This window comes from Petaurus breviceps, unplaced genomic scaffold, assembly GCF_028583685.1.
Source record: "Petaurus breviceps papuanus isolate PSGF00001 unplaced genomic scaffold, PetGlider_PUasm1.0 90919, whole genome shotgun sequence".
In the NCBI taxonomy this organism is placed as follows: Eukaryota; Metazoa; Chordata; class Mammalia; order Diprotodontia; family Petauridae; genus Petaurus; species Petaurus breviceps.
The window spans coordinates 8,895,598-8,922,020 of NW_027187378.1; the positions used below are offsets into that span (position 1 = coordinate 8,895,598).

A 26,423-nucleotide genomic window follows, 5' to 3' on the forward strand; every position below is an offset into this window, starting at 1 on the left:
AATGGCTATAGTTGGAGACAATAAATGTATTTGAAGGGAAATTATCTCATCCCCCTTCATAAATATGCCTTGTATATACTAGAATACATTTATGCAAACTGGCTCTATCCTCTATAGGAATGGATATTTGGGGATGGGTTTGTGGGTAAGGGTGGAGAATTGAACTCAATAATATTAAATAATAGGAGTCTGTGGTACTATGGTACTACAAACTTATCCATGGAGATACTTAAGGAAATTTGCATACAAAGATACAATTTCTGCAGTTTCTCCCTGGAGTTTTCCAGTTGGCGTCTGTTTAGCATAATATAAAATATGCTTCAAGAGCAAAACTGCTGCCTAGCATTTTAAAACAGAATTAGGCTTTGGGATTAGGCAGCAGAAGATGCATAATTTGTATCTATATAATATAACTCTTTCTATCCCATAGTCACAAAGCAGTTCTACTTGTCACTATTTCTGACAATGCTTCTATCAGTTAATTAACTAGTCATTGTCATTATTTCCTTTCCTTTTACAGGCAGAGCAATTGGTGCTCAACTTTTGACCACACTTCACTGAGCCCATTCTAAAGCTCATTTTAGATTTATTCCTTAAGTATCAGCTTACTTATTTACCATTCCTATGAATGCTAGTGAGGAAGGGCCTCCTTAGTTTTCAGGTTCCCATACAAAAAAATGAAGGTAAATGGGACTCACACATTGCTTTAGTGGTAGGAGTACAGACCACAGGCTTTCATCCCAGCGTTACCTCCTCCTAGCATTTTCTTGAAGTTTATTGAAGTTTCAAAGTCATTTTCTTAGCCCTGCATGTGAATAGCTATCTGCCAGGGCACAGTGAGAGTTAATAGGAATTCACTGACCCTCACTCAATTATCAGGAAGTGTTTGGAGCACTTCTTATTGCAAAGTGAGGTGAAGATAGTGGTGAATGAAGATGGAAAGGGGGTTTGGTTGACACCTGAGAGGCTCTTTTGGATGTATCTGGGCCTAAAGAACAAGAGGTCAAGAAATAGTGTTCATCCCCCAAGTATGTAGGCTGGGGAAGATTTGCAAATTCCCTTTGAGAAGGAAGAAACAGAAGTTTTGGAGGCAGAGAGGAACAGCCGCTTAAGAGGTGGAATGGATTGGAGAAAAGCATAGATTATTACTGTGGGACAGATGTGTTTGAGTCATCTATGAAATGTGCCCTTTCCCACTTGCAAGGGTGTGAGCAGGACAGAGAATAATTCTGCTACTTGTTTTTCCCTTGTGATTTACTTTAAGAGTCTGTCAAAATGAAGAGTTTTATTGTTTGTCTCATTGGCTCCTACTTTGCTTATTGGTACAGAATGCCTCAGATATATTCATGTACTGGCTGAAGTCATATCTGCATAACTAGGGTTACCCCCAAATTACCCCCCAAACACTCTATACTGAACCTAGGGAGGGTCAGTAACATGGGACTCACACTACTTGAAAAAGTGATTCTCCATTTCTAAGACTGGCCTGAGGTAAATGAACTATTCATTACTTTCTCCTCTCCATTAAAAGGGCATATTAGAACAAGAAAATACTTATGAGCTTATAGCCTCATTCATATTTAAAGTCAAGATGGAGGTATATGTGTATATGTATATGGGCAAGGATGTGGGGAAGTAAATAAGCATTTATGTAGCCCCTATTGTGTGCCAGGCACAGTGCTAAGAACATTACAAATTTTATCTCATATGATCCTAACAAAAACCCTTTGAGGCTGTTGTTATTACCTCCACTTTTACAGATGAGAAAACTGAGACCAATAGAAGTTAAGTAACTTGGCCAGAATCCTACAGCTAGTAACGTCTCAGACTGGATTTGAACTCAGGTCTTTCTGACTCAAGGGCCAATGCTTTATCCCCTGCTCTACTTTTCTTTGTGGACTTCATTATTATCTCACAATTTTGTCATGAGTGAGACATCTTTCTGGTGTTATGGGAGAAATATATCCTTTTTGAGTTAATGTGGTAGAAAACTACTGCTGAAATTGATCTACCACAATGCAGAAATTTAAGAGGTAAAAAACTAAGTTTTATTATGCTTAAACCCAGGTTTAAGCCTCAAGGAAAAATAATAAACTCATACAAGATTAGGATTCAAATAAGGCTTCTTATAGACCAAATTATATCAAGGTGACAGAGAAAAAATTATTTTACATATTGCAGTCTTGGACATACCTCTTATGTCATAAAAGTTAAAGAAAAGATAGATTCATAATCCCATGAATCCTTCAATGTTATAAAAGTTGAACAAATTTAAACAGAATCATAATCTCACATATCCCCTAAGGAAACAAATTTAAGGAAACAGACTCTCTAGGCATATTAAATCAGGTTACAGGTTAAACACTGAGTTTGCAAAATCCTACATTTACAAAACTACAAACCTAAATTTTAAAAAAGTCACAATAGTAAAACTGAAAGAAAGGGATTTACATATCATGAAAACTTGGTGTCAGAAAATTTTTTTAATAGATGTTTTTGGAAGATTTTAAAGATGCAGTATTTCCTTCTCCCTCTCATTCAGTTTCTTATCTCAGGAATGTCAAAACTCTTCCCTTTAACGCTATTATTCAATAAGTCAGGTTTTGGGCCAATGAGGTTAATATTAACATAAGACAAGCTTTTAGTTAGTCAAAAATTGCAGAAGGAATGGCCTGAGCCCCAAACAATAAAAATTAATAAAAAATTCCTATAACAATGGAATGCCTCATATTTACTTTCCCCTCAGTTTTGTCCATAGCAGATGAAGATGGAAGTGTAAGAGGAAGGGAACAGGTAGGAATAACTAGAGTAGAGATGAAGAAGAATCTGCTATTTCCCTTATTTCTCCCTATCTTGAATAGTGAATTATAGGGTCATTATTGCCTCATTTATCTAGATATAGAAAACATCCTTAATTACTTAATCCTTATTACCAATACACATTATGTCACTTGTTTATTTCCGGGCCTCTCATGCTATTTCTTTGGTTCTGTTGTATACAGAGTGTCCCAAAGGTACTAATACAGTTTTAAGTTTAAAACTATATTTTTCCCCATCAACTAGGTTGGTGGGGGTATGCAGAGGTTGGTATGATACAGTAGAAAGAGTATTGCATAATCTTGCACATTTCATTATAATGGCATCATTTTTCTCCTCTTTAAAATGAGGGAGTTGAATTAAATCATCTTTAAAATGCCAAACAAGTTATCACTCTTTTCCTCAAGCTTCTCACACCATATCTACTCCCCCACCCCAATTCCCTGTCCCTGAGGATCTTACCTCATTCTTTACTGAGAAAATAGGGTCATTCAACTTAGTCTACCTCTTCTCCGGTTCTCTATATCTCAAAGTCTCTTGAAATCAAAGCTAATTCTCTCATCCTTTTTGCCAGTCTCTGATGTAAAGACCCTTCTCCTTGACAAGGCCAATACTTTGTATTTGTTCCTTGATCCCATCCCCTCTTTTTTTCAGCAGATTGCTCCCTTAATCATTCCTTCTCTATATATTCTTAAATCTCTCTCTGTTCTCATTCTTTCTTTGTTTCCTGCAAACATGTCCAGGTCTCTCCCATCCTTTAAAAAACTCTAACTGGTCCCAACCATCCCTGTAAGCTATCATCCTACATTTTTTCTCCCTTCTATAGTTGATTCTTAGGGGAAAAAAAGTTGTCTGAATGTAGTGCTTTCGTTTCCTCTCTTCTCATTTATTTCTTAACCATTTATAGTCTGGTTTCTGACCTCATCATTCAAATGAAACTACTCTCCCCAAAGTGACCAAGTCAATTGCCAAATATGGTGGCCTTTTCTTAATTTTCATCCTTCTTGATTCATGTACAGCATTTGACACTATTCACCATCCTCTCCTCCTGGATAGATAGACCATTTATTAAGAATTTACTACGTTTCAAGCACTGTGTTAAGCACTAGGAATACAATATAAGGTAAAAAAAAAAAAAGACAGTTGCTACCCTCAAGGAGCTTACATTCCAATGGGGAAAGACAATACATAAAAGATAGCTGGAAAGTGGGAGCAGGGAGGGAGAAATAGTAGGAAGACATGGAATCCATGGAGGGGCAAGGGGAAAAAGTCTAAAGAGTCGGGAGTAGATCTAGGAGGAAAGATACCATGGATAGCCTTGGCATTTCCTGAAAGAGCATTTGCAGGCAAGAACTCACTAATTTGAGGAAGGAGTTTTAGGGATGAAAGTATCTCCAGAGTGAGAGGCTACTGGAGCAAAGGTGGGCAAGACTGGAGAAACAGGAGCAAACAAGGAGAGAAGATACTGTTTTTTTTTAATGTAGGTTTTTGTGACAGTGAAATTTCTGGGTTCTCTTTCTGCCTGCTTGACAACTTATCAGTCTTTCTTTTGCTGGATCATTCATATCCCTCCCCTCTAACTGGATCTATCCCAAAGCTCTGTCTTGGGCCCTCTTTTTTCTATATATTCAAATTTTGTGACCTCATAAGCTTCCATGGCTTTGATTTTCATCTCTATAACAGATCTAAATAGCCAGCTCTAGTCTCTGTGCTAAGCTCTAGTACTACTAACTGGATATATCATAGACTTATCAAACTCAGCATGTACAAAATAAAACTCATCATCTCTTTCCCCACAAACACATTCTTTATTCTGAACTTCTCTATTTCTGTTAAGTGCTCCACCAAACTCCTACTAGCTATGTGACCCTAGGCATGTCACTTAACCTCTCTGGGCCTCAGTTTCCTCATTTGTAAAAAGAGGTCAGAATTGGAGGTCTTTATGGTCCCTTCTAGCTCTATGATCCTATGATTGATCACTCCAGTTACCTAGGTTCATAGCGTGGGTGTCATACTTGACTCTCCAGTCTCCCATGTCCCACATATCCAAGCAATTGCCATATCTTTTCTTTTTTAACTTCATAGCATATCTTGCTTCCATCCAATTAATCCTACTCACAGAGATAACACCCTAGTTCAGGCTCTCATCACATGTATACTTGATGTCTGTAATAGCTACCTAATAGTTCTTTTTGCCTCATCTTTCTTCTCTTCAAACCATCTCCACATGCCTACCAAAATGATTTTACCAAAGTACAAACTTTTCAGCCACTCCCCTTGATCAATATCTCCAGTGATTCTATTATCTCTAGGATTAAATATAAACTCCTTGGTTAAATATTTAAAAACCTTTCCAACTTGGCCCTAACCTACCTTTCCAGACTTCATTTAATTTATTCATTTCACTCATTATTCTTTACATATTCAATAGTTCAATACAACTATACTGTTTACTATTACTTATATATGATACCACATCTCCTTTTTTCATTCCATTTCACTGGATGTTCCCCCAGGACTAAAATGCTTTTCTTCCTCCCCTCCATCTTTTAGAATTCCTAGGTTCCTTCAAAACTCAACTCTAATACCACCTTTCTGATTTTTGCCCCACCCATTTCCTTGGTGTAAATGCTTTCCTCCCAGCAAAATTGCTTTGTACAGTGAATAGAGCACTGGCCCTGGAGTCAGGAGGACCTGAGTTCAAATCCAGCCTCAGACACTTAACACACACACACACCAAAAAAAAAAAAAACCTAGCCGTGTGACCTTGGGCAAGTCACTTAACCCCAATTGCCCTAACTTCCCCCCTCCAAAAAAAAGCAAAAAAAAATTGCTTTGTATTTAGTGTGTGTGTGTGTGTGTGTGCACGTGTGTAGTGTGTGTGTTCTCTGAAGAACTTTGGAACTGATTGTGAGACACAGGAGACAGGAGACACTGGCACAGAACTGTTCAGCATGGTTTACTTGCATCAAAAAAGGCCCTGTGCTCTATGAGCAAAACAGAATTGCAGTAGCTCAAAAGAAAGGCGAGATGCATAAATTTAGAGACACCTTCACTGCAAAAGTTAATATGCACTATTTGTGCCCAACCTGTGGTAGAATCTTCTGAGCTCATACTGGTGGATCAGCCACAGTGAGACACATTGTGCCTTGACCCCAAAATAGTGATGTCATTTTGGTGCTCTTTGAGCACAAAGGCCAACAATCAACCATATATGTACAAGATGTCTGCCCTATAGAATGAAAACACCTTGAGGACAAGGAATGCTTCATTTTTCATTTTGAATCCTCAACACCAACGACAGTGCCAGGCACAAGGTAGTCACTTAACAAAGGTTAATTTATCAATCTCTTTCAGCCTTAAATCTTATGATAATATCAAGCATATTCTCATCTGTATGACATAAAACGGGTCTAGTTCAAATTTCATTCCCTGTTGAAAACTTTCCTATTATTGTAGCCCCACCCATAATCATCTTCCCTCCTTTCAACTTCCTCCTATGGCACTTATTTTCTGGGATGCTCCTTTTTGAGATTGATCATAAACTACTTGGTTTGTTAAAAGTTTTGAGTTTTTGTCTCCCCTCTCCCTCCTCACCTTGCAGAAGTTTCTTTAGGTCAGAGATCATGTCTTATACTTATTTTGTACCCATTCTGGTTCTAGTACAGTGTTGGATTGGGTACCTAGTTGGTATTCAACAAATACATTTTGAGTTGGGTTGGATATTCAATCAGGGAGGTGTCAAGATGGGTACCTGTTATCATAGTGGTACCTCTGTATAATAGTAACTCAGTAACTATTTGCTTGATTTTGATTTGGTTATGACAAAAGCAAAAGGCAAAGTACTCCATGATATGATATTCCTTGTACCTACATAGAAAATCAGGCAGATATATTTCTTTAGGGGTGTGTGTGTGTGTTACTATACACTTTCTTCTTATGTTTACAGATCTTGTTTGGAGGTTATTTCGAATTCACGAATAAAATGTATTTCTGAATTGTGATACTCTGATTGAAAGGCAGCACTGATAAAAAAAATTGTATCAAGTGACAGGCAAATCTTAAGATGTTCTGCTTATTTTGGATATCTCTTCCAAAGTTCCAATGTCCATATTCAAGTTTTCAGATCTTCCTCCAATGCCTGGAAGTGCCTTTAGTTTTCCAACTCCCCAAGGAAGAGATAGGTTCTAGCAATATGGATTTCTCTGAACTCACTTTTGCAAGCATAGCCAGCGATTTGGATTTTTATCTTTGGATCTGGGAAGGAAACTCATTCTCTATTGCGCCTTGAGCCGTGGAATATAACAGTCACTACAGCATATTGATTTCCTCAACTTCTTCAAATGAGAAAATGTCTCCTGAATAATAATAAGGTTGCTTTTGGCACACTCACTGAATAGCAATATTGTTCAGCATCTGCGAATAGAATAGCAATGTCTTAAGTGTTCTCCATCACAACAGAAAGTCCTCAATAATGATCCCACATCTCCAAGGCCAAGTGCAATTTCATTCTCGGCTATTGAGGCACAGTATTTTTACAAAAGAGCTGTGTGTAAACATTATTTGTAAATTGAGACTATTGACTAGTTTTTGACTTGTATTATCCTTTCAGAGATCCGCTACCTTGTTTCTAGCTGACTTTCAATTGGCAAAACTCCCCTTTTCATTTTAGTCCTCTTCTATCTACCCCACACATAGCCTTTACCCCCAAACCACCACTGTCACACAGCCTCCCAATGAGTAGTTTATAATCTTAAAACAAACACAAGTAAATGAACCAGTTCCAACTTGCTAGGAAAATGCTTAAAGGTGTTTAGAAAGAGATTTTTTTAGAATGAGCTCTATTACACTCTATTTTGGCTATTGGGAGCAGATATATTGCAAATTATTAGCACAAGTGTCAAATAGGACCATAGGGTGCCCATGTGAGCTGCATAATGCGCCTATAGCAAGTTTATTGTTTCTTATTGTTTGAGTTTGCAAAGCGCAGAGATTTGTGTATTCACTGAAGGCATTGTAACTGCAATTCACATAGGTTGCTCCAAATGAATAGGTGATACTTTGTATTAGGGTAGCAAAGTCGAATTGCCTAGATTTTTCTCAAGTCCAGATAGCTGAGGCTCAGAGTTTGTAACGTGATACAGTTGTTAGTGCCTTTTGTATAAAGTTAAAACATTTTATGCAAGTCCATCTTTCCCTTTTTCTGTAGGGCCCTTATAATTGTCTCTCTTCACACCAGAAAAGGTTATTTGAAATAAATCTTATATAGGAACTTCCTCCAAGTAAATAGTTGCATGTTCCTCCCTTTGAAGTTCTATTTACATAGAGGTATATTTTTGTTTTTGTTTTGTAGAATGGCTTTGCATTGAAAATGGAGAGAAGAAAACTTCCTATATAAGGACTCTGTGTCCCCAGAAGACTTTTTTTTAATCAAATGCTTTATTAACTTCTAATTTACATCATTCATTTCCACAAGATTTTGAGTTGCAAATTTTCTCCCTGTTTTTACCCTACCCATCACCCCAAAATAGCAATCCCACTGGATATCCCTTCCTCCAATCTGCTCTCTCCCATATCTTCTCCCATACCCCCTCCGACTTTCTAGTAGGGCACGGTGGATCTCTGTGCCCCAGTGCCTGTATGTCTTATTTCCCAGTTACATGTAAAATAATATTAATAATACTGTATGTATATATTTAAACGTTTGATTTTAAAACTTTGAATTCCAGATTCATTCTCTTCCTTCCCAGAAGACTTTTGATGGCAGATCTGCTCTTACTCTGGACTATACCTCCCAGAAAAATGGGAAGCAAAGGTATATTTATTAGAAAAAGTGACTTCTAAAAGTGGCATCTCACATGGTTAAGTGTAAAGTGCTCATGTTAATCACTATGAGAAGAGACTGAAGGACAGAAAAAGGAATGTGGAAGTAACATGGAAAGAGAAATGAAACTACTTGAAAGTAACATGGCTTAAACAGGGATGTGCTGGAGCCAGCTCATACTAGTTTGTGGGAGTTGATCCTTAAATTTTCAGTGTGGTCATTTAAAGTTTGGAAATTGGCAAATGGTACATAACAGGGCTTAAAGTATTGTTTTGTTGATTGTCTAGACTTAATAAAGTGGTGGAACAAATGCTAATAATGCTGATTTGACTCAAAAAAGGTATTGTGCTTACAGTTTTCCCTTGCAGAGCAAGTTGTTAAATATTTACTAGCACACCCCATAGGGGTAGTATCCTTCCAAGGGTTTAGGGGACTTTAAGATTTCTATTCCTCTCCTGTTAGAGGTGAGCATTAGATGTATTGCCATGCTACTGGGAAGTTTCATTGTTCCTACTAATGCCTTTGGAGTTTTTGCTTATTTGGAGTTTTGCTTGTTTCCTTTTCTTTACTGCTTTGATCTGATTATTCAAGTCTGCTCCTTTGTTTTCCCTCTTAGTCAAGTAGATTCCCTAATACTCTCTTCTGTTTTTGAAGACTTCTTGATCATAGACAGACTATACATACCTCTACATGAGAACAGGTCAAGTAAAAATTCCTGGTCAGCAGCTTTCAATTAGTAATGCTAAAAACTCATAGTTACAATGGTGAAAGGCAAATCACCATCCCAACATTTCTATTCCCTCTAGATTGACCTTGTGGTCAGAGTCAGGTCGTAGAACTAACGACTAACTTCCTCCCCCTCCTTTAGTGTATTTAATAAGATGTGGTAATTTGCCTAGATCATAGGTGATGGGGATGCTTACTGCTGGTATACATTCTCAATATTATTATATATCCTGCTTAATCAGATTAGTTTCCTTAATATAACTTTGAAGTTATATTATATATTTGTCACATATTTAAGATTAAGTCAAATACTACTCAGAGAATAAGGTAAAGCACAGGAAGAAAAATAGCAATAGAAATTCACAAAACTAATTCACAATAATTCTAGCAATTCACAAAAAAAAACCACAGAAAGAGGAGCAATAATAAAACTTGGGAACTCAGAAATCACCATGTCCAAATGTGAACAGTATGAACAATAAACAAAAGAGGCAGCTAGGTGGCACAGTAGATAGAGTTATGGACTTGGAGTCAGGAAAGATTTCTGAGGATTAATCCTGTCTTGGACATTTGCTAGTTGTGTGACCTTTAACATCTGTCTGCCTCAATTTACTCAACTCTAAAAATGGGCATAATAACAGCACCTCCCTCCCAGGGTTGTTGTGAGGATCAAATGGGATATTTGTAAAGTACTTTGCAAACTTTAAAGTACTATATAAATACTAGCTACTAAAATGAATTAGCAATTTTAATTCAGAGAGCTAAATATGTTCAGATAGATAAGATTTGGTGGAATACAAAACCATGACTAAATAAGGCAATGGAATACTTTATTAAAAAAAAAAGATTAGCTAAAAGACAAATTCAAGTGGTATCATTTAAAAAAGATAGACTTTTATGTGAAAATCCACTTAAATTCTATATTTTGGGAATTAAATAAAACATTCTTTTATCAAAAGCTCAAGAATGGTTGGATAGCTAGGTGATACAGTGGATAGAATGCCAGGCCTAGAGTCAGGAAGACCTGCATTCAAATCTGGCCTTAGACACTTACTAGCTGTGTGACTCTGGGCAAGTCACTTAACCTTGTTTACCTCAGTTTCTTCATCTGTAAAATGAGCCAGAGACAGAAATGACTCCAGTATCTTTGCCAAGAAAACCCCAAATGAGGTCGCCAAGAAAACCCCAAGAGTTAGACACAAATCAAATGACTGAACAGCAATAACAATAATTAGGTCACAGCCATCTGTTATGCGCACCAAACTAAGATCTTAAAGACCAGCCATGCAAATCAGTGAAAGAAATCTGAGCAATTAATTAAGTTTTATACAGGTATGTAGAAAGGATGAATCTGATAAAAGTCCAACTATTCTAAGCAATTTCAAACAGCAAAAGGTGAAATAACTGGCCATGTAACCTTGAGCAAGTTACTTAACCCCTATTGCTCATAAAAAAATTTTAAAAAAGAGTTAGCAGAGCTTTTTCAGGTCATCATACTAGCTCAATTTTGTCACCATGGCCTAGCTCCTTAACCTTTCTTTTTCTCATTTATAAAAGAGGTGATGGTGGTGGTGAATTGAGCCTCAGTTTCCTCATCAAATTATAGCATAGAACAGAGAGGTACTGCTTGGCTGAGGCCACAGTTGCTGGTGACCTGCACTAGTCCTTGGTCTATAGCCAGATATTTTGTTTTGTACTCATTCATCACTAGAGAAGGCTGCTCTCTCCTTAGAGAATTAAGCTTCCCATTCTCACACTTACTGAGTCTTTACCCCTACCCCTACCCTGGTATCCCAGGGAAAGTTGCTAATTATGGAAATAATTATGACTATGGCAGTGTTCCCTGGCATGCTCACTTTACTCTTCATTAGTTCATAAAAGTCTTCCCAGGTTTCTATAAATCCATCCCTCTTATCATTTCTTATGGGACAATAATATTCCATTATACACATACACCATAATTTGTTTAACCATATCCTTATTGAAAAGCACCTACTTAGTTTCTAGTTCCTTGCCATTACTATAAGAAGAGCTCCTTTAAATATTTTTGCAATATATATCCTTTTATTATTTTTATATTGTTGATAGATAAAATATTTTAAATATTCCTTATTTCAACTTTATCTTATATTATTTATATTTTATAATGTACTAATATACTAGTACAATAGTACATGTATAGCACTTACAAATAAATATATATAAGTGGGAGTACATTAATTTTTTTAATTTTAAGAATATATGATCAAAAAAAGGTTGTTTGCTACTGGGATGAGAGTAAACCCACTTGCTACAAATCCCAGGAAATAGCATAAAGAAAGGGTTTTGGTAAGACATGGTTTCATATAAATACAATTTTCAGGCTTTAGTAAAGTATTTTAATTGCTACTCAGTGTAGGATTTGCCTGTATGTGTTTTTCTAGCACAGCAAATATTAACACGGATCAGGGAACCAAGTTCAGGCACCTGCTGAGCATAAGGAAGATAAACACTGACCTTTTGCAGATAAACTTGCAGGAGAGTGGATTAAGAGGACTGCAGGCGGTCTATAGAATGATCCTCAAAGGTACTTCTTTGATGAGGCAGGGAATTTCAGAAGATGTAAGTTAGCACTGTAAGTTAGCAATCATAAATCATTGTGACTTGCAGGCTTTTCAAGTTGCCTCTCTAACCAAGCAGTTAACAAAACTTAATAGCTATAGTACTATTAGGCATCCATTGATAATTGTTTTGCTGCAACCATAGCCTCTTCATAGGCAGTTTGATTTTTATGTTGATTATCAGAAACATAAAAAATGATCCCAAAAAGCTGATATAGGTCATTAGGTAAAAACTCTTTGGACAGACTTCTGGCAAGGTGACTGGGTGAGTAGTCAGGCCTAAGCTGGCCCTTCTTTATCACCTCAAAATAGTAAGAAATGCTACAAACAAAATATAAGCAATGAAATTAAAGAAACAACAAGACAAAGGAGAAAGAAGAGATAGCTTCACAAGAGAAACCTGGCAAAAAAGCCAGTAGAATGAAGAAATGAGTAAATCTCTTTCAGATCCTCATATAATCAATAAATACTATGGGGTAAAAGAAGGCAAGAAGCATAAGGGAATAATATTGTCATAACAATTAAGCCCCCCAAAATGAAAATAAACTACCATAAAACCCACCAGAGATGTTGGGAAGCTTAACAAAATAATTTAAAGTAAATGGAGGGAAATTAAAGTTCTTAAGAAATAATTTAAAAAAACAAACATGAGAATCCATTGATTCGAAGAGGTAGTTAGAAACCCAGATGAAGTAACAGACACTGAAAAAGAAAAAAAAATGGCAGATAGAGCTGAAAAGTGCAGAGATGAAAATACTTGAGCCTAATGAAAAGAAAGCACAATTGGAAAATTACTTGTGACTTCTACAGTTAAGATCAACTGACCTTGAAGAGAGAGCTTGTTAAGACAATCAGAAAATCACTGGCCTGCAAGAAAAAGGAAAAAAAAACAAACACATATACACACAATGAAACAAAGACTTGAATACTGTATTTCAGCAAATTTTACAAGAAAATTGCCCAGAAGTATCTGGAAAAGATGTTAAATGACAGATATATAGAGTCAACAGGATGCCATCAGAGAGGAAATACAAGTTCAACTCAGTCAAAAATGAAGTTACCAAGTTCTAAAACATCAATTTAAAAGAAAACCTTGTAAGAAGACAGGAAGAAGCACTTCATATATCAAGAATCCTGGCTGCAGATCCCATAGGACTATTCATCTATAACAAGAAGTTAAAGTAAATGCTGGAATATGCTGTACTGAAAAGTAAAGGGAAATATTTTTCAGGATAATATATCCTGAAAAGTTAAGCATACTCCTGTATGAAATGAGATGAATTTTCAACAGGAAGATAGACTTCACAGAAATCCTTCACAGAAAATCAGGAAGGATTTTAAAAATGAAGCTGCAGCATCCAAAAGAAATTTAATACAGGTGAAGACTCTGGACTGTGGATGAAGCAAAACTATGATTCTTTAGCACTCCTACTTCACTTGAGGACTCAGGTGAGAACCATGGCCTAATCACATGAAGAGTGATCAAACTGAAAAACCCAAGAGTAAAGAAGGATAGGGGAAGAAGAACCAATGAATTGATAAATCTTGAAATTAGGTTACCACAGGTGAACATCATTTAATCAGAGAGATGAGGAGGAAGTAGGGGAATAAGGAGAAAGAGGTTCCTAAACCAAACTATAATCTGGGCTAGATGGGAGGTGTTAAAAATGATTATATCGATAAAAGTAGAATCAAGGCATCCAAGTCTTGGATGAGAGGGTGCTGTTTGTGTGGGAGGGTATAAATTGGGATCGTATTGCTTCATGTAAAATTAAAAGGAAATACTGAGTACTGAGTTGAAAAACAACAGTCAAAAAAGAGGGATAAGACCCAGGGATCTGGGTCTTTGATGGGCAAGGGAGAAGGGCTGCTGGGTTTGTGTGTAATAGAAGAGACAGAGATCAGATTGTTTTGATAAATATAGACTGCATTATAAGAAAAAATGACAAATTCACCACATTCTAGAATCATTGAAAATATTAACACACAGAACATTAAAGTAAGGAAATGGGTCAAAATTTATTATGCATCATCCTAATGCACAGAAAAAAAGAGATGCAATTGTTATTTCAGATAAAGCAACAGTAAAAACAGATTCCACCATATGCTTTTTTAGAATTAATTTTTTCAATCAACAACAATCTGCATTCTCTCCCTCCCTTATCTCCCCTGTTCCCTTTCCTATTTCTGTAGCCAACTGTATATGGGCATAATCTTCCCTCCTTTGACCAGTTCAAAGGAGAGTAAGGTCCAAGGGTTACCCACTCCCTCTCCCCCTGTATAAATTTCTACTTGATTATTTGAGATAATTTCCCCTGTCCTTGCCCTATTTTCCCCCACTTAGAGTATACTTGTTCCTTCTCTTTCTTTTCTTTTTAAAATTATCAGACCCCAACAGAACCACTACTAGACTCTCTCTAACTTTTTTGGGGGGGGAGGGCAATTGGGGTTAAGTGACTTGCCCAAAGTCACACAGCTAGTAAGTGTGTCAAGTGTCTGAGGTCAGATTTGAACTCAGGTCCTCTTGACTCCAAGACCAGTGTTCTATTCACTGTGTCACCTAGCCACCCCATAGGCTCTCTTTCTAATTAGATTCCCTCTATGACTCCCGAAGATGATAAGGCTCTAAAGCAACACATAATATATATCTCATACTTATAATGTAAACCATTTATCATTATTAGTGCCTTATGCTCGGATGTTGTTTATTTCATTAAAGATTCATTTTTCCATTTGCAGGATCTTATTAATTTATTCTGGGCAAGACTGTATCTTTTGCATTCTGGAATATCATATTTCAAGCTCTCTTCTCCTTTATAGGAGGCTACTGAGTCTGAAGTATTCCTGACTGTGACTCCTTAGTACTTCAATTTTTTTCTTCCTGGCTGTTTTAAGTATTTTATCTTTGATCTTTGATTATAACATTCCTGGGAGCTTTCCTTTTGGGATTTCTTTCAGGGGATTGGTAGATTCTTTCTATTTTTGCTTTACCTTCTATTTCTAAGAGATCTGGGTAGTTCTTCTTCTTTTCTTCTTCTTCTACTCCTCCTCCTCCTCCTTCTTCTTCTTCCTCCTCCTCCTCTTTTTGGTTATGGCTTTCAGGTAGTACAATGATTCTAAAATTATCTCTTATTAACCTATTTTCCAGGCAAGTTGTTTTTACAATGAGATATATTATTTTAAAAAATAAGTCCTTTGAATTTGCTTTAGCATTTCTTGCTGTCTCATGAAATCTTCATTTTCTAATTGGAGCTTTCTAATTTTCAGGTAATTTGATCTTTGGGAAAGTTTTTGTATCTCTTGTCCCAAGTTATTCCCTTTCCAATTCTTTCTTCCATAGATCTCAGTCATATACTTATTTGGGCATCACAAAGCAACTGTATCAAATCACTTATTAAAAATTATTTCCCCTGCAACTCTTTCATAAATAAGACTACATTTTAATTTAAATGTTCTTCAAAATGTGTTCCATTCATTATTGCCTTTATTTGAGGAACTTCAAATGTATCTCTTTGATTTTAGCTTCACTGATTCTAGGAAATTTTTTAATGTGGAAAAATCCTTCACCATTTCAACATACCACATTGACAATTTTTTTCCAATAAACCAAGATTAGTGTGTACTGGTAGTAGTAGGAAAGCTTTTTCAAGACTTCCAAATTTCTTCATTCCTGGAATTCAGTTTTTTTTTTCCTTTTTTAAAATTTCAAAATCATAGGGATTACAAACAGAATGCAGGCAGTTAGTAGTCTAACCCAAGTGATGTATCACAAATAAGGGTTCTAAGTCTTGTCCAGATCACCTAATTTGTAGCCAAAACAGAGTACATATTTACTTAATTGGAGATGTAAGGATATTAAAATTTCAGCTACTGCATACATGATTTACAAAACAAACTTTTGTATCACTGACACACTCATAAGACATTGATATTTTAAGGAATCAACCAATTAGTAATGTACCTACAGAGTACAAAACACTTGAGAAAACAGCATTCACAACAATAAGTATGTCTAACATATGACACTTAACCCACACCTGACACAACAAAGTTGTGTTATATCTTGAGTTTTGCTGCCTGAGTAAATAGAAAGTTGTATCATGGTCTGACTTACCATGTAGCACATAAACTGATTTATGCTGAATATGAGAACAAACCAATCAGTGACTTCTCACCTCTCTGTCCTCATACAACCAAACCATGCTCTATTATTGACACATATTGTATAAGTCCTATTAAAGTATAATATAACATATCAAAATCCAAGATCACAAATTCCCAGGGAAGATTCTCATTTTTCAATAAAAACTTCTGGTTAACCCAGAAAGCAATTTAACCTATATTAGGTTTAGACTATCAACTTATGTCCCTTGACACAATAAATTCCAAATGGATAAATAAGCTAAACATTTTCTTAAATTCCTACCACAAAAAAATTTAAGGAGAAAGGATGGTTATACATTTTGTTCTAGTGGGGAAGATTTGGTAATTGGTAATAAGACATAAGATAGAAAAGTTCATAAAAGATAAAATATACAATTTTGCTAGCAGACAATGCAAAGCTATTTTCCACAAACAAAATTAGTGCAGCTAGAATTAGAATAAAATATTGAATGGGGGGATGGAGCGGAGCCAACATGGAGGAGTAAAAGCAGGAACTTGTCTGAGGTCCTGCCCCAAACACCTCCAATACATGTAAAATATGACTCTATACAAATTTTAGAGCTACAGAACCCACGAAGTGACAGAGAGAAACAAATATCCTGCTGAAGGTAGCCTGTCAGGCTGATAGGAAGGGTCTATTGCAGGGAGCTGGGAGCTGAGTGCAGTCCCGAGTGAGCCACCAGGGCCCAGACTTGAGGTAACCCCTCCCCACAACCCAGACTGGCCAGAGCAGAGGTCCAAAGAATGAATCACCAGCAACTGTGGTGGTTTCCAGACTTCTCAACCCATAAATGCCAAAGAGAACGTAAAAGGTCAGTGCATAATTGGGTGACAGAAGAGCATGGTTTGGCCCCTGCCCCTGGGGTGAGAGGTGGCAGAGGAGCAGTGGTTGCAGCTGCTGCTGTGTGGCTGCCTCTAGAGCTCCTGGCCTGCAAATCCTAGGGGGACCAAGCAACCATTCATAAGGTAATTGCTCTTGCTTTGACCTGCTTGGATCTGGGTTGCACTCTTGGGTGATGTTCCTGGGGTGTGTGATCAGTGTGCCAGAGCTCGTGGTGGCTGTAGAGAGGGCATCCTCCTCAGACCTCTGACTACTGCAAAAAAACCCAGAAATTTGGGACACAACTCTCTCCACTCTGGAAGCAGAGTTCTACCATGGCAAAGAACTCAAAAGTCAAGTAATTGGCTGGCAAGATGAGCAAGCAGAGGAAGCATAATCGGACCATAGAATCCTTTTTTTGTGGACAAAAAGGATCAAAACATGGAACCAGGAGGAGACAACAAAGTCCTGCATCAAAAGCTTTCAAGAGAAATATGAACTAATTACAGGCCATAGAGGAGCTTAAGAAGGATTTTGAAAATCAAGTAAGAGAGGTGGAGGAAAAATTGGGAAGAAAAATGACAATGATGCAAGAAAATCATGAAAAGTGAATCAACAGCCTGCTAAAGGAGACCCAAAAATACTGAAGAAAATAACACCCTAAAAATTGACTAACTCAAATGGCAAAAGAGGCCCAAAAAGCCAACGAGGAGAAGAATGCCTTAAAAAGTCGAATTTGCCAGATGGAAAAGGAATTTCAAAAACTCACTAAAGAAAATTATTCTACTAAAATTAGATTGGGGCAAATGGAAGCTAATAACTTTGTGAGAAATCATGGTATTATAAAACAGATCCAAATAAATGAAAAAATAGAAGGCACTGTGAAATAACTCATTGGAAAAACCACTGACCTGGAAAATAGATCCAGGAGAGATAATTTAAAAATTATTGGACTACCTGAAAGACATGATAAAAAAAAGAGCCTAGAAATCATCCTCCAAGAAGTTCTCAAGGAAAATTTCCCTGATATTCTAGAACCAGAGGACAAAATAGAAATTGAAAGAATTCACTGATTGCCTCTTGAAAAAGTTCCACAAAAGAAAACTCCTAGGAATATCATAGCCAACTTCCAGAGTTCCCAGATCAAGGAGAAAATATTACAAGCTGTCAGGAAGAAACAATTTGAGTATTGTGGAAACACAATCAGGAAACACAAGACCTAGCAGCTTCTACATTAAGGGATCGAAGGGCTTGGAATATGATATTCCAGAGGTCAAAGGAGCAAGGATTAAAACCAAGAATCACCTACCCAGCAAACTGAGTACAATGCTTCAGGTGAAAATATGGTCATTCAATGAAATAGAGGACTTTCAAGTATTCTTGATGAAGAAACCTCAGCTGAACAGAAAATCTGACTTTCAAATACAAGAAGCAAGAGGAGCATGAGGAGGTTAATAGGAAAAAGAAATCACAAGGAACTTATCAAAGTTGAATTATTAACATTCCTACATGGAAAAACAATAATTGTAACTCATGAGACTTTTCTCAGTATGAGGGTAGTTGAAGGGAATATATATGTGTATATATATCTATATCTATATATAAATATAATGTATGCATACATGTATATGTATAGGAGGGTGTATGTGTATATAAATATATGTGTGAGTATGTATGTATATGTGTGTACATGTATATATAGACAGAGGGCTCAGGATCAGTTGAATAGGAAGGGATGATATCTAAAAAATAAAATTAAGAGGTGAGAGAGGAATATAATGGGAGAAGGAGAAAGGGAGAGATAGAATAAAGTAAATCATCTCATATAAAAGAGGCAAGTAAAAACTGTTACAATGGAGGGGAAGAGCAAGACAGTGAAAGGGAATGGGTCATCCTTATTCTCATTGCATTTGGCCTAAGGAGGGAATAACATACATTGTCATTTGGGTATGTCATCCTACAGGAAAGTAGGGGGAAGGGGATAAGAGGGGGGATGATAGATGGGAGGACAGATTGGGAGAGAGGGTAGTTAGAAGCAAACACTTTTGAAAAGGTACAGTGTCAAAGGAGGAAACAGAATAAGTGGAGGATGGCATAGGATGGAGGGAAATATAGTTAGTCTTTCACAAGATAACTACTATGGAAATGTTTTGTGTAGCTACACATGTACAACCTATACTGAATTGCTTATCTTCCCTGTGGGGGTGGATGAGGAGGGAAGAAGGGAAAGAATTTGGAAATCAAAGTTTTAAAAACAAATGTTAAAAAAAATTGTTGTTCTTTTACATGCAACTGGGAAATAAGATATACAGGCACTGGGGTATAGAAATCCATCTTGCAGTACTAGAACGTTAGAGGGGAGGGATGGAGGAGGATATAAGAGAGAGCAGACTGGGGGAAGGGATATTCAGTAGTCTCTCTATTTTGCAGTAGGGGTAAGGGAAAGATGGGGAGAAAATTTGCAACTCAAAATCTTGTGGAAATGAATGTTGAAAACTAAGAATAAATACATAAAAGATTAATTAATTAAAAAGAATTTTAAAAATATATGAATGAGAAAAATCTTATTTTAAGCTTCTCTGAAGATAAAAGTTTGACAACCAACTCTTTATAGAATTAATACACATCAATAAGGTTGAAAGTCATTTTTCAATTGATCCATGATCAAGGGAGAGGAACAAGAGATTTTTAAAAGAAGAAATGAAATTATCAATAACTATCACAAGTATTGCTAAAAAAAAAGTTAAAAAACTGAGTTTTTTAAAAAAAATCAGAAAAACTACTAGTAATCAGAGAAGTGCACATTAAAACAACTCTTAGGTATAGGATAGGTATCATCTCATGCCTATCAAATTAGTAAATATGGTAAAAGTTGTAAATATTAAATGTTGGGGTAGCTGTTGTTGTAACACAGGAATATGAATTTGATGCTTGTAGAAATGTGATTGGTGCAAACATTCTGGAAAATAATTATTGCAGAGGCATAGGTTTCTCTTCTCCTTTTCCCCTGCCAAAATGTAGGTCCACTCAGTTGTGTGCTAAAAGCAGGGAAGGTTGGTGTTTCATCAGAGTTTCTTGCTTCCTCTCAGTAAGGTGCCAAGTGGTATGTCCATATTCCATGAGGTGATACCCATCTTACACTTTCAAACAAGGGCCATGAAGGCTTTGTAATCTCATCAGACTGATTAGGGAAACTCATTAAATTGAGCAAGAACTTAACTCCTCTTTCATTGACATGGAATCATGTATGTACAGTCATACCATTGACTAGTTATATCAAAGGTCAAAATCAACAACACTTAAGGATACAGAAGATACTATGGGCAATAACAACAGTTTCAATCACCATTTTAAGCAAGTCTCAATACCTTGGTATTTAAAGAACCTGAAATTTCATTGTGTTTGCTTGCATGGAAATAATATAGTACTTCTTTTTAACTTTTAAAATTCTTGAGTGTTGTGGTGGCCTAACAATTAAATACCCAGTAGCCAGCCTGATAAGGAATTTCCTCTCCCAACTTAGCTAAGTTGGCCTTTAGACAACTGACAAACAGTACCATCAGGCTATACCTGAAGCCTTTCCATTTTTCCGTATTCTCTGTCACCTATTCTAAAATCCTCTCATTCATAATCTTTATTCATTTAGCCCTGCCAGTTTTCTCATTGAAATATATCTAATATAAGTTGAAACACTGCCTTCATAGTGTTCCCTACTTTAATCAAAAAGCTTCAATAGGCCCCCAAACTCTTCAGTCTGCCATTCCAGGCTCCCTATAATCTTCTTATAAAGCCCCTTCCTGACTTTATCTCCTTCAATAGTTAAAATCATAAATTAGAGACAGAAGGGATCTTAGAGGCCACTTAGCCAACCTCCTCATTTTGCAGATGAGAAAGGAACCTGGGACTTATAGAATTCGAGTGACTTCCCCAGGGTCACCTAGTAACTCTCTGAGACAGGAATTGAACCCACATTTTTCTGACTCCAAAGCAAGTAGTCCACAAGCTACACCATGCTGCCTTTCTATGTCTCCCCATCTGAATGCTATATGCCAGCCAAATCATTGTAGTTACACTATCCATGTGACTTTCACTTTCTGTCCTTCATGCCTTAATTCTCTCTGCCTATCATTTCCTTCTCTTCCTTTTTAATTTCTCCAAATCCTACCCCTCCAAAGGAGAGTTTTGATCTGAGTTTGGTATTTACTACCTTTCTAGATCTCAAGAAAGACACTTAACATCTCAGGGCTTCAGTTTCCCTACATAGAAAATGAAGGAATTGGACTAGATTATCAGTAGGGTATCTTTCAGCTTTAAATATATATATAATCATGATTCTCCAAGGGCTGAGCTCATATCTAATGTTTTGCGACATCTTTCCTTAGAGTTAGGGACTTCAGAGATTGACCCTGTAGTTCAGGTAGCTTAAACTGTGGTACATCAACTCATTAAAAAAATTGATAACTATTTCAATGTAATTTGTTTACTTTATAATCCTTTGTATTTTATGCATTTAAAAATGTCATTCTGAGAAGGGTCCACAGGCTCCACCAGACTGCCAAAGGGATCCATGACACAAAAATGGTTAAGAACCCTTGCGTTGGGGTAACAACTCTCTTAGAGATAAAGACAAGGTTGTTGTTTTTCATCTTTCAATCTCAAAGAAGACCAATGACATCAGGAAGGTGATGTCTTGACTTGAAAGTGAATTGGATTCGAATCAAAACAACTCTCAGGTACCACATCACACCTATCATATTGGCTAACATGAAAAAACAGAAAAATGATAAACGTTGGGGAAGATGTGGTAAAGTTGGAACACTGATTCATTGTTGGTGAAGCTGTGAGCTAATCCAACCATTCTGGAGTGCAATTTGGAACTATAAAAGGAACTATAAAACTATAAAAGCCCAAAGGACTATAGAACTGTGCATACTTTTGACATAGCAATACCACTTCTAGGGCTGTATCCCAAAGAGATCATAAAAATGGGAAAAGGACCCACATGTACAAAAATATTTGTAGCAGCTCTTTTTGTGGTGATTAAGAATTGGAAATTGAGGGGACGCCCATCAATTGGGTAATGGCTGAACAAGTTGTGGTATATGAATGTAATGAAATACTATTGTGCTATAAGAAATGATGAATAGGCAAACTTCAGAGAAACCTGGAAAGACTCAAATGAACTGATGCTGAGTGAAATGAGAAGAACCTGGAGAACATTGTACACAGTAATAGCCACAGTGTGTAATGATTGACTTTGATAGACTTAGCCCTTCTTAGCAATGCAAGGTCCTAAAACAATTCCAAGGACTGATGATGGAAAATGCCATCCACATTCAAAGAAAGAACTATGAAGTCTGAATGCAGAGTGAAGCAGACTATTTTCTTTTTTGTTTGTTTTCTTTCTCATGGTTTCTCCCATTCATTCTAATTCTTCCATATAACATGACTAATGTGAAAATATGTTTAATAGGAATGCATATGCAGAACCTCTATCAGACTTATGCTATCTTAGGGAGGGGGAGAAAATTTAAAATTTATGGAAGTGAATGTTGAAAACTAAAAATAAATTAACTTTAAAAAAAAAAGAAAGTGAATTGGATTTAAGTGAGACAGGGCTGGGGAAAGTCACCAGCTTCACTCTCTCCTCCAGAGTCATCTGAGTCCTGTGACAAGACATAGGTCAGAATGATTGTCGATGGCCCCAGATGCAGTGGGAGACCTTGGCCTTTTTAAGCTAAGGTCTTTCCTATGTCTCAGTTTGTCTGAGGCAACACCCATTCAGTAATTAAAGGCTAGATAAGAACTAAGGCAAAAGATGGTGTTCGCTGGGTACAGAGACATTAAGTAATTAGCCAGATGTAGTCAGTCAGTCGTCAGTCAGTCAGTCAGTCACCACTCACCTTTTAAGAAGCACTTAATAGGTGCCAGGCACTGTGCTAAGCTCTAGGAATACAAAGAAAGGCAAAAACAGCCGCTGTCCTAAATGTGCTCACGCAAACCACACCCAGACAACTACACACTAACAAGATTTGTGTAAGATTACTCTGAAGCAACCTCAGATGGAAGGCACTAGTATTGTGATAGATGTGATAGATGGAGGGCTGGGAAAGGCAATGGACCAAACAGGGCTTAATGACAAGAAAAATTCTAAAATTGGGCATTGGCAATGAACACCCTTGTTGGAAGGTGAATGAGGATCTAAGTAACTGGGGAGGGCACAGTTTCCTAACAGGGTCATGGGATTCTGAAAAGCTCCATGGGGGAGGGATCACTTCATCTCAGTGGCTGGGAACCAGGTACAAAGGTTCATGTCAGTGGGTGACCACTGGAGGTGAAGGCTTTGGAGTCCAATTCGTGCTTAGTTCTTAATAGAACTCCATGCTGCTGATTATGGGTCCTACATTTGGTTTCCATTTGTCAAGTGGGGCTTCCAGCTGCTAGTGGGGACTAGGACAATTCATTCTTAGTGGGGTAGGAGGTGATAAAAGTGGCTGCTATGTGGTCAAGGAGGGTGGGCCTCCCAGTTGATGTCAGAGGTTTCTGGGGGTCATTGACAACAAAAGCAGGAGTCCATGGAGGAGTGCTAAAAGAAACTGATGGGATTGGATGGTGGATAAGACGATTGTGGATGCCTTGGCAATATCAGAGCCAAGATTCTAACCTAAATTCTCTGACTACAAGTCCAATAATTTTCTACTATCCTTTATTAATTCTTCTTGCCCCTCTAAATTCCTGTCTCTTTCTGTACATACCATCCATTTAGCTTTTCTTTTTCACCTGGATATCTTTTATCTGTGTATGGCTTATCTGCACAACCAGATACTAAGCTCTTTGAGGACATTCATTGTCTTAGACTTCTTTGGATATGCTCAGTACCCACAGCACAGTGCTTCCACACACTGAGCAGCTCAGAGCTCTCTCCTGACTTGGTTCTTGTGCCAATGCACCCCTATATTCCCACAGCTAAAACAGAGGCAGCACTCAAAGGAATTGAGTGACCTGTGCTCTGACTCTCAGTCAAATTCATAAATTTGTCTCTTATATTCTTATTCTTACAAAGTGCCTCCCATATATTCTGTTACATGTTGAGGACAGGAACTTGGAAAGTTTAATATGAGTCCTCAATTTGAAAATCTGAGGAACCTTCTAAACAATCAGGTAACAAATATATCTGATCCTCCATTCCTGGTTGAAAAATCATCAGTGTCTGAAAGCACTTTTAAAAAGTTGCAAAATCTGGCCCTTTTCAAATAAACTTTAACTCAAAACAAGTTGGAGTCCAAAGGTAGGTAGTGCTGGAGAAAGTACCTTAGTTGACCTCTATTATGCCTAAGAAGAAAACTCATTTGACTGGTTGATCTTGATATAAATAGAAAAACTCCAGCAGTCTTATTGATGTTTAGACAAATTCCTTTAAAACATGGTTTAATACAATGTGACAAGAATGTTCCTTAGTACAATGTTAGAAATGGTATACTTAGTTTATAACATTTTCTTAACCCTTTATGGTCCATCTCAAGTCTTACCTCTCCCATATGGCCCAACCATAATCAATCAATCAATCAATCAATCAGTTTTTTTTAAGCTTTGATTTCAAAGATATAGCAGAACAAAGTACATGTATTTACCCTCCTCCCTCTTCCTCAACCTCAAGGGGACAGGAGAACCTTTACACTTATCTCAGTTCCTATGTAACATTGGTCCCACCAAATTCACATACATCATCTTGTGCCTCTGATGTTTACCACCTGTGTGACCTTGGATAAATAATTTCTTATTTCTGCACCTCAGAATCTTCATTCATAAAATGAGGTGATTAGACTACATGATCCCTGTGACTCCTTTTAGGTCTAGATCTATAATCCTATGACCTTGGTGAGGGAATGGGGACCATAGTCTCACACTAAAGGTCAGTGGCAAGGTCAGTTATTCTTCTATTTTTGCTTTATCCCTTGCCCATGGAGTTTCTCACTATTCTTACTCCCTGCCGGCTTTCCTCTCTCCCCCACTTAATAACAATAGCTGGCATTTATATAGCACTTTATGATTTGCAAAGCATTTTACAAATATTTCATTTTATCCTCACAACCACCCTGAGAATTTTGCTGTTGTTTTTCAGTCATTTCAGTCACATCTGACTCTTCATGACCCCATTTGAGGATTTCTTGGCAAAGATACTGGAATGGTTTGCCATTTCCTTTTCCAGCTCATTTTACAGATGAGGAAACTGAGGCAAACGGGGTTGTGACTTGCCCAAGGTTACACAGCTAGTAAGTGTCTGAGGCTAGATTTGAACTTAGGAAGATGAGTGTTCCTGACTCCAAGCCCAGTGCTCTATCTACTGTGCCACCTAGCTGACCTATTATAATACCCATTTTACAAATAAGAAAACTGAAGTAGGTGGAGTTAAGTAATTTGCCTAGGGTCACACAGCTAGTAAATGTCTGAGGCAGAATTTAAACTCAGGTCTTCCTGTCTCCAGGCGCAGAGCTCTATCTCCTGTACAACCTAGCTGCTAACCAGCTTTCAGAAATCTTTTACTACCATGCACTGGTATCTTCTCAAAGGAATGGCTATGAAATGGGTGTTGCCATCCATAATTAATCAATTAACAAGCATTTATTAAGTGTCTACTATATGCCAGGCACTGTAGGGATGCAAAAAAAAACCAAAGATCTGACAAAAAAAAATTTAAAGTTCAATCATAACTAGCAATAGCATTTCTTTTCCTAAAAACCCCTATTTATGCCCAGAGATTATTGGGACTCCATGAGTAGAATGTAAGCTCCTTGAGGGTAGGGCCTAGGGTTTTTTCCCCCTTTCTATCCCTAGTATGAAGCCCAATGCTTTACAAAGAGTAGGTGCTTAATAAATGATTGTTGAGCTGTATTGGATAAAATGACTGAAATTCAGAATGGTGAAGTGACTTGTCTGAGGTCACAAAGTGAATTAATACCAGAACAAGGATTAGTACCTGGGTTTCCTGATCCCCTATACATATCATATTTTCTCTATTCCATTAAGACTGTTGGAAAAGATGAGAAGGACAAGAAGGATCAGAATATATGCATATTTGGCTCTTCCCTGCCCTCAAAGTTCTATAGGTAGCTATAAATACTTTTTGATTGATTGATTGAGAGAAGGCAAGATGCCTTAGTTCACCCTCAAAGTTTCATGTCTAGAAGCCATTCCTTATGTTTTACATTTAAAAAATTTTTGAGTATGACAAACTCCAAAAAGAGAGAAAACATACAAAATAGAATAGAAAAACTGGATTGATTATATGTAAAACTGCAATCCCTATCATGTACAATTTACTTTTTTAAAAAATTATGCAATAAATTTACCACATTACTTTCAGAATTGTCCTGCCTGTCTGTGTTTTCCTCCAAACTTCCTTCTGAAAGGGAGAGAGAGACAGAGAGAGAGAGAGAGAGAGAGAGAGAGAGAGAGAGAGAGAGAGAGAGAG

At 37.1% G+C, this 26,423-nt stretch overlaps 1 long non-coding RNA gene across 1 annotated transcript in view; it reads right to left on the reverse strand.

The window, feature by feature from the left end:
* Positions 1-26,423, reverse strand: part of LOC138151762 (uncharacterized) — a 78,887-nt gene that overhangs the window by 3,542 nt on the left and 48,922 nt on the right. The window contains exon 3 of the long non-coding RNA XR_011165909.1: positions 11,864-11,979. This is a non-coding gene — a long non-coding RNA (uncharacterized lncRNA). The remainder of the gene's footprint in view (positions 1-11,863; positions 11,980-26,423) is intronic.